This window comes from Xylocopa sonorina, unplaced genomic scaffold, assembly GCF_050948175.1.
Source record: "Xylocopa sonorina isolate GNS202 unplaced genomic scaffold, iyXylSono1_principal scaffold0027, whole genome shotgun sequence".
Classification (NCBI taxonomy): Eukaryota; Metazoa; Arthropoda; class Insecta; order Hymenoptera; family Apidae; genus Xylocopa; species Xylocopa sonorina.
In genome coordinates, this window is record NW_027490098.1 from 2,202,482 (window position 1) to 2,211,916 (window position 9,435).

General features: G+C 52.9%; 1 pseudogene; it reads right to left on the bottom strand.

Moving 5' to 3' along the window:
- Window positions 1-5,749: 5,749 nt before the first annotated feature.
- Window positions 5,750-5,927, bottom strand: LOC143432136 (U2 spliceosomal RNA; annotated as a pseudogene).
- Between the last annotated feature and the right edge of the window lie 3,508 nt (window positions 5,928-9,435).

Genomic DNA, 9,435 nt, shown 5'->3' on the forward strand with positions numbered 1-9,435 from the left:
CCCCTGCACACGGGCCACCCGCCGACTCGCCGTCCCTACAGAAGGAGACAAAGGTACGAGAGGGAAGAAGGATGCAGCATGCCGCGCCCACGCGCGATCTCCACACACGAGGGGGAGGACTTCACCCCGTATTACGAGGGCGAGGAGCTCTCCGACACGTACTGGGTCGAATCCCCAGCGATCACGAAGCCCTATACGTACTTCTCGTACATGTGGAACTAGAATAAGCACACTACTCACATTTGTACATACACACCAACACACACCTAGATTTAAGTAAATATATGTATATATTTTATTCATGCACGGCTATGTTCCGTGCACTCGCGCGCACACTCGACGCTCGCGGCTCACGCTTAACGCGGGCCGCGCCCCACTCCGAACGGCCGCCCCACCACGAGGGCCGAGCGGCCGCCCTACTCCGACCGTCCGCCCCACCGCGAGGGCCCAGCGACTCGCGCGCCGCGCGACCCAAGGAGGTCGCGGACGCGAGATCCGAGAGTCAGTTCCCATCTCATCTCCGAACCGGAGAGTTGCTAACTCATCTCCGAACTGGAGAGTTCCCATCTCATCTCCGAACCGAGGAGTTCTAATCCAGCATCCGAACGATGCACTTCCGATCCGAGCAATAGGCTCATTCGCAACGAGCAATTAGCTCTAATGCATTCGTCTCTATCCATACTCCCATAGCGGAGTCCATTCGATACTTCATACTATTTCTAATTCTCATTGTAATCGTTAGTCAGTAACTTAGAATTTAGTCAAGTGTATCTAGTATAGTGAAATCATAGAATATAGTTTATTTTTACCAGATTCAAAGTATCTTTATTCGAGATCAAATACAATTCCTTAATTCTAATCCACGGGTACGCTCGCGATTATTCTAATTCTGTATCTCATCTGCGATAGTCTTGACGACTAGAGCGAACCAGCGCTTAGTTGCTCCATCCTCACTTCTACCGTGTGCAGAATATCTTGCGCCCAGGTCGATCCCGGTAAGCTAGAGCGAACCAACGCTTAGCCGCGCCGTACTCAACCGAAGTTCAAGTATTCTCGATGAGCCTTGCACCTCCGACAAAGCGTACACGACGCGCGGGGAGGAGAGAGTTATTCGTCGTCTCGCTCGGGAATACGTGGGTGGTGCACCAGAATATTCAATTTCCTGCGTTCGAGTCCTGGTTCCTGTGAAGGAGGTTTCCTTCGCCGCACGACCCGTACCTCCGTTCCAGCCGTACGCCGCTGCCATCCCGGTTGCGGATCCAAGGCGCTCCAGGTACCTGGAAAGAGAAATCAGACAGCGGAATCAAGCCTTCGCAAGGTAAGTTAGTGTTAACTATCGTTTTATCGAGTCCGAAACGCCAACGAACCCGGTCCGGACGCAATTCGCGTTATTTTCGGGAACGGTTACGACTTTGTGCCACCGTTGCGAGCGCAACCGCACCTCGGGACGTGACAGGATCCAAACATCGATACGAGGATCACCAAACGCATGATCTTATCCACCATGACAAAAATATTCGACCCGTTAGGTTTACTGGCACCAGTAATAATAACGGCAAAAATATTTATGCAACACCTTTGGAAACTGCAATTGGCCTGGGACGAATCACTACCAACTATCCTCCATACAGAATGGTCCACGTACGTGAAGGAAATGCAGTTATATAACGAAACATTCTTCGAGTGACACGTATGCTAATCGAAGGTGCGAAGGGTGGAATTACACAGGTTCTGCGACGCGAGCGAACGAGCATACGGAGCGTGCGTGTATCTACGGTCAGTCGACAATCGCGGACGAATTAAAACGAGACTATTATGCGCGAAATTTCGGGTAGCACCAGTAAAAGTTGTCAGCCTCGCACGTCTCGAACTTTGCGGTGCGGTGCTACTGACGTCATTATTGTCTAACGTCCGAGATAATAATGCACGCCGATTCGACTCGATTAACTTCTGGACGCATTCCACGATAGTTTTAAATTGGCTGCAACTCGAACCAGCCACGCTAAGAACATTCGTGGCAAATAGAGTGGCCGAAATTCAAACGAGGACCGATAGCGGCACGTCAGGTCAAACGACAATCCAGCGGACCTCATATAGAGAGGACAAACACCGGCGGAATTCTTGAAGCCCTCCATCTGACGTCATGGACCATCGTGGTTTGCCGACGATAACAGGGATTGGCCGAAATCTACGTTCAACCTCGATTTGGAAATACCCGATATTCATCCACATACATTCTTGGCAACGACCATCCGTAGCAACGAAATTCTCGGCCGCTATTCAGACGGCAAATTAAGGAGGACCGTCGCGTATTGCCTCCAATTCCGCAAAAATCATTGTAACACAGGACCTCTAACCGTACGAGAGGTCCACGACGCTAATGATCGGATCTTGAGGCTCGTGAAAGCCTTCGCGTTCGAAAAAGAGATCCGAAATTTGAAGAACGGTACAGAGCTGCATCCAAACAGTAACCGGCTCTCGCTGCAGCCATTCTTAGACGAAACGGGATTTCTACAGGTAGGCGGTCGACTACAAAACGCAAACATTCCCTGCGGACAGAAACATTCGATCCTGCTTCCAAGATCGCATCACATCACCGATCTGATCATTCGTCACACGCATTTAGAGGGACATCATTCGGGTATCAATACCACGCTGGCGACACTAAGGCAGAGGTATTGGCCCATTGATGGTAAGAAGTACATCCGGTGCTTCCGCGTAAAACCACCGGCCGTGAAATACGTAATGTGCACTCTACCTACGTCACGCGAATCCGAATGCCGATCCTTTTATAATTGCGGAACAGATTATTGCGGTCCTTTTTATATCAAGGAAAAACGTTTCCGAAATTGTGCGCGAGTAAAAATATATGTAGCAGTGTTTGTGTGCTTTGCAACGAGAGCGGTCTATCTTGAGATCGTCGGTGACATGACTACCGAAGCGTTCATCGCGGCATTGAAACGCTTCATCGGTCGTAGGGGCATCTGTCGGATCATTTATTCCGACAACGGGACAAAATTTCGTTGGAGTGAATAACGAATTAAGCGCACTGTACCAAAAACTGCAAACGGACGATAAGGTAAGACACATCCTCACGGGCAAGGGAATATCATGGCATTTCATGCCAGCTCCTTCTCCCAATTTCGCGGCCTTTGGGAGGCAGCTGTGAAATCGTTTAAACACCACGTCAAACGAGTCGTCGGGGAAGATACGGGTTACATTCGAATAGTTCAATACGTTCGCGATCGAAATCGAAGCGATCCTAAACTCCCGCCCGCTTGCTCCATTATCATCCGATCCTAATGGTCCCTAACTCCGACCCACTTCCTGATCGGCACGTAGTTTGCCCGAGACTGATTTCAGCGATACTCCTCGTAACTGATTGTCACACTAGCAACACATCCAGAACGTCCAGCAGGAATTTTGAACCAGGTGGCACAAGGAGGCTTGGATGGGCGATGTCGTCATCGTCGTGGTTGTTAATGTGGCCGGAGCGCTGCAGGGCGTGGGTGGAGGGCCCTGCAGTGGTGGTGTCGCTGGGGGGGTGCTGGAGGTGGTGGGCGCACCCCCCATCCTCTTCGCTGTAGCCCTGGTCACTCTCATTGGGACGGGCGGGAGAGACGTCGCCCTCATATTCCTCGACACCACCGCCGCTCCGGCCACGGCGGACGGGCTGCCCCTTGTGACCTCCGCGAAGGTGGTGGTTGGGGTCACTTTCCGGGCTGGTCCAGTTCGTCGGGGCGGACCGGGTTGGGGGGGCTCGGTCGACGCCCGCGCCTTCCTTGCGGTTGACGCGGACGCCGCCGGACTCTTCTTGTTCCTTGCAGGGGCAGGGGGCGTGGTGGTTTTGCCCCCTGAGGCCCTCCCCATTGACACCGGCCCGCCACTTGTCCTCGTTGACTTGGGGCTAGCCTCGTCCGCGGAGGAGCGCCGGCTTCGTTGAAATAGCGCCGCGAGGGTGACGGAGCTTCTCGTCGCGGCGCTGGATCCCACCGTGGTAGTAGTAGTAGTGGTAGTGGTGGTGGATCTCACTGTCCTTGTCGTTTTTCCGGCGGTGGGTGGACGAGTTCCTCGCCGGGGTTGCGTGGTGGTATTAGCGGTTGTCCTCTTTGACGTACTCGAGGAGGCCCCCCTCGACGCTGTAGATGTTGTTGTTGTTGTTGTTGTTGTCGTCGTGGTTGTTGTTGCTGCAGTGGAGGCAGCCGTCCCCGTTGCTCCGAAAACATTTAATCGAGCAGTAGCTGTTCGCGGTCTGGTGGAGGCGCACGTCGTTGCGCCCCCACAGGTCACCGGGGAAACACCCAGGGGGGGAAAGGAGACCTCGCTCTCGGTGGAGAGATCCACCACGTCATGAGGTCGCGACTCGGCAACGTTGTCGCCGGGCGTTGCGCGGGCGGCACTCCCTGCAAGGGAGTTGTGTCTAACGGAGACACACGGACCCCCGGTGGCTGGATGACGGACCTGGTGGTGCGCCTTCACCTTCTTCAGCGCATACGCGCTGTCGTCGGCGAAGCCGCACTCAGCACAGGTCCATCTCTTGATAGCACCGGGGTGATGGAGTTTGAGATGTTTAAAAAGATCCGTGTGTCTCAGATAGACACACGCTCCCTTTCTGCACACCGTTCTGCCGACGAAGCAGAAGGGGCAGCGAAATTCGGCAGGGAACGGGTAATGCAGTATCACCACGCTATTCTCATTAGAACTTGTATTATTACTGCTATTACCCGCCATCGTTACGATAGTGTCGCAACGCAAACACTCGGCTCGTCTAATAAAATAAATAAGGTTGGATAATAAAACAAAACGCTCACCGGAGCGAAACACAGACGGTAACGATCGGAACGGGACGAACACGTAAGACGAAGGACAAATTGAATAAATAAGTATATACAATTATCACAAGGGACAACGCGAACGCGAACGCGAATAAATTAATATATCAATACGAATTAACGAACGGAATAGAATCTAATAAAATAAATAAAATAAAATAAAACAATTCCGCTGTGCCCGGTGGACACAGCCCCGCACGAACGAACCGAGCTTCGCGTACGTGACTAGCAACCGCAAACGGTTTAACTTTCCACGACACTCCACACGGCCTGGAAAACTCCGGACCGCGACGTATCGTGTTACACGGGATGTAAAGGGCCTCCGTGTACCCCGATCACTTAATTAAAACAAATAAACGGTGATTTTAATTAATCTAATAGCTGCTATTTCGCAGCGACGACCCGTAAAATCGAGCAAAAAATTCGATTTACGGGCGTACGTGCAAACAGTCTAACACCCAAAACACGGAGAGGTCGAATTCAAACCCAACGGCTATAAGTGTAAAGTTTACACTTATAACCGGGTATAAGGTCAGACAAACCGATTCTACTCGGATTCAAACTCCTCGGAGGTCGAAATGGTCGACCTAGGAGGAGGGACGTCACGTATGGACGTCTGACGTCTACCCGATGCGTTCAACACCACCGCATCGGGAGCACTTTAAACTAACTACGCGAAATGGGACCTCCACCGAAATTTCACGTGTTAGACTTACCAAGTCCGGGGTTCCACCAGCTAAGTCGAACGCACTGAACACTGCACCACACACGAGCACAGCACGCGCGACGCGGATGATAACGCGACACTCCGGTGAGCGAGTCGGAAAGACACAAATAAAATAAATACTTAAGCTACTGATGGGAAAGACCAAGTGTGTGGGTTTATTGGTTAAAAGAATATATCTGATCCTTGGAAAGCTTATTGAGCCGGTCCCAGAGGCACTGCAATACTGGGTCGACTCGCGGCGGAGGTGGAGCAAGCCCCAGCGGTCCGCCTTTTTCCAAAAATCAGGTTAATATTCTGACTCCTAATGAGGAGTGTATCAGATATTAAGCTGATAAGAACAGATAAGGCGTTTATTTATCAGTTAATGTTCCCCCGGGGCCGAAGCCCCAGGGGTATACACTTGTAGTACAAAGTAATTCATGTTGCTTCCGCACGAATTTGGTTATAAAAAATAATGTATAGCTAGGATAATGCTATGGGATCCCTCCCTAAAGCGTCCATTGTGATTGTAACATATTTGGAATCAGGTGAGCATTGCACCATTCAATAAGTTGGCTTAGGTATAATACGAGCCGTGTACCAAAGGACACGGATAGGCAACTTCACTTCTCAATAGATGAAATAAAATGTCAATATAGTAAACTACATAAATTATAAAGTATAAAATATAAAATATAAAATATAAAATATATAATATATAGTTAATGCCGATAAATAAAATATAATAAGTACAATATTAACGTAGCATAAAGTATATATGTATGGACTTGGCGTGTTTATAGCGTCAGTGTGCGGATATACGCCTTCCTGTAGTCATTCGAGTGGGGTTAAGAGGTACCAGCCGCCACCGAGAGGTCCAGAGGAGCAGCTATTCGCAATTAATGCTCGGGTTGTGGCCAAGAGTAGGACAAACCAATAAATGTAGTAAAACAAAATAAAATAAAACAAGATAAAATAGAGTAAGAAGGTAAAATCGGATAAAATAAAATCAAATATTATATGGTACTGAGGAGTAAGGTACGCGCGTAAAAAATAAGAGAAAAGCATTGAAAGGCGAAATGAGGAGAAGTAAATTATTATAAGATGGAACACCATAGAATGAGGTGAGTAAGCTGGGCTAAAATAAGATAGAGTCAGGTGAGTAAAATAGATAACTAGAAAAAGATAAAATAGAATAGAATAAAGTCCAGTGGAGTAAAATGAAATAAAGTGAAATAAAATAGATACATTAAGTTAGATAAATAAGATAGGTCAATTAACTCCTCATTTCGCGTGGAGGCAATATAGGCGCGAACCAGAGCAACTAAACAGAACAACACAAAGTAGAATAAATAATAAAACAAGGTAGAGTAAATAAATCGGTCAATATGACTCAGAGCTTACTCCAGACCCTCGCGGCCAGTCCTCTCAGCCCGCAGGTGTGGAGGCACTAAGGACCCGCAGGCGACACCACCCCAGGGACGCGGGCGCCTCCACTGCTCCCGCTCAGCGCCGCCGATGTCGACTCCGCCTCAGACGTACCCCGTGGAGCCCGGTACTGACGCACCCCGGATACATGCTCCACGTAGATATCTCTGAACCAGGCTATTGTCTCAGATATCATGAGACGCCTCATCAGCGCTGCATAACGCTGAGAGACGCGCAGCAGGTCCAGGACAAACTCGTTTCCCGGGTCCCACGCGCCCAGGGCGCCGACGACGAACGCATCTACGTGGACTCGGTAGCCGCGCCTCCGCAATGATTCGGCGAGGGGTTGATACTTGCGTATCTTCCCCATCCTCGCCTCCTCAATTGCCTCGAGAGTGTTCTCGAAAGGCACGGCCACGTCGACCACGACGATGTTTTTCGACAGCCCGTGCTCCACGACGATGTCGGGACGCAGGGCTGCCAGCTCGCCGTCGACTCCCGGGACGCGCTTGTTAACCCGGAGCTCACCTGGCAGACGGACAGCCGTCACGAGCCTATGAACGAGGTTGTCATGCCGCAGCTGCCGGGCAGCGGAGTGAGGACCGCAGTGGGAGAGTACATGGGGAAGGCCCTCGAACTCATGCCCGCAACGCCGGCAACGCTTGTCACCGGTCCCCCACCGACGTGCTCCATTTAGCGGCAACACGTCGAGGCGGGCCCGGTGAACGAAGCGCCAATCAGCGAAGCGGACATACCCCCCGGTGCGCAGAAAGTGGTTACTAACCGCGCAGCGGGAGGTCGCGTCGAAAACCTTCCCCTGGTCGGGCTTCCGAAGAAGCCTTTCCAGGTAGCACTCCCCCACTGCTGCCCTCAGCCTCCGCGTGACTTGGCCCTTGGCAGCAGGCGGCACAACAACGCTACGCCCATTCCGGGAGCGACACACAACCGAGAGCTCTTCACGGACCTCGTCCCATCTCCAACTAAATCCAAGCCGCGCACATGAACGAATCCCGACGTTCCTTACTCGCGACCAGAACGAAGCCCGGCCCGCCGATGGCCTCGCCATCTCGCCCGACAAAGAGCCGGAGAGATAGTCGGCAAGGCCCCTGACCTGGCCAAGTCCGCGACGACCGGATCGCTCGCGTTCAATAACCTGAACGCGTGCGACACGGTCGCCACGTCGGCCAGATCCACCAGCGGGAGAAGGCCGCACCCACCCCAAGCGGGGGGGATATAGACCAGCTCCGCACTGGCACGCTGCGGGAGGTGCAACCACCTCTTTACCGTGCGTTTGATGACCCTGTCGGCATCGGCTAAAGCGGTTCTTCGCACGTGGCCTCCCCTGAACGCGAAATCGAGGCGTGGCAACAGGAATGTCGCCACGGTCTCGATTTTTTGCCAGGGGGCGAGCAGGGAATCGTCGACCGCGCGAAGATCTACTAATAAGGCTTGGATCGTCGGATACGGGGTTTGGTCGATCCGAACCCCGGTCGGCACTCCCAGATGCTCGTAACTCTGCCCCTCCGACAGGGCAGGAACGAGTCCCCCGACTAGACGGAACTCGGTGCTAGAAACCCTCCCGTCCCCTCTGATGTGCAGGGTTGCACACTTCGAGGGGTTGAAGGAGAGCCCCAGCTGCCGAGCCGTCCCCTCTGCTGCTTGCAACAGCCTTCCCATTCCGTCGACGGATGACGCGACGAGTGCCACGTCGTCTGCGTACGCCAGGGCTGTCACCTTATGCCCTCTCACACTCAGACCCTCCACCGAGTCCACGGCCCCGCGAACCATGGCCTCAATGGAAAGGTCGAATAGGATCGGGCTAAGTGGGCAGCCCTGCCTCACCCCCGACTTCATGGGGATCCAGGGCGTGTACCCTTCAGCGGTACGGACCCGCGTCGCCACGCCGTCGTAAAGGCTGGCGACGATGTTGATGAGCGGCCGGGGAGCGCCGGCGCCGGCCAGCGAATCGATGATGGTGGCGTGGGGAACCGAACCGAAAGCGTTGGCCAGATCCAACCACGCCACCACCACCTCCCTACGCTGCTTACGAGCGGCAGCCATGGCTTGCTGAAGCACAAAGTTGTGCTCCAGACAGCCTTCGAAGGGCAAGAAGCCCTTCTGTGCTTGGCTGAGCCGCTTGTTGACTACGGCCCAACGAGTGAGCCGATCGGCGACGACCGCCGAGAAGAGCTTGGGGGTGACATCACCCAGGGCGAAAGGCCTCCAATTCGATAGGTCCTCGCGATCACCCTTCTTAAAAAGGAGAATGGTGTTGGACTGCTTCCAGCGCCCCGGAATCTTCTCCATGCGGCGGCAGGTGTTGAATACCGCCGTAAGGAGGACCGCTCCTGGGTCCCCCCTCCGTAGGTCACCATAGGTCAGACCGTCGGGTCCGGCGGAAGAAGCAAGCTTCATCCGCTTTAGCCGACGGCTGACCTCGGCTTCCGTGAAGGGGGAAACCAGGGCATC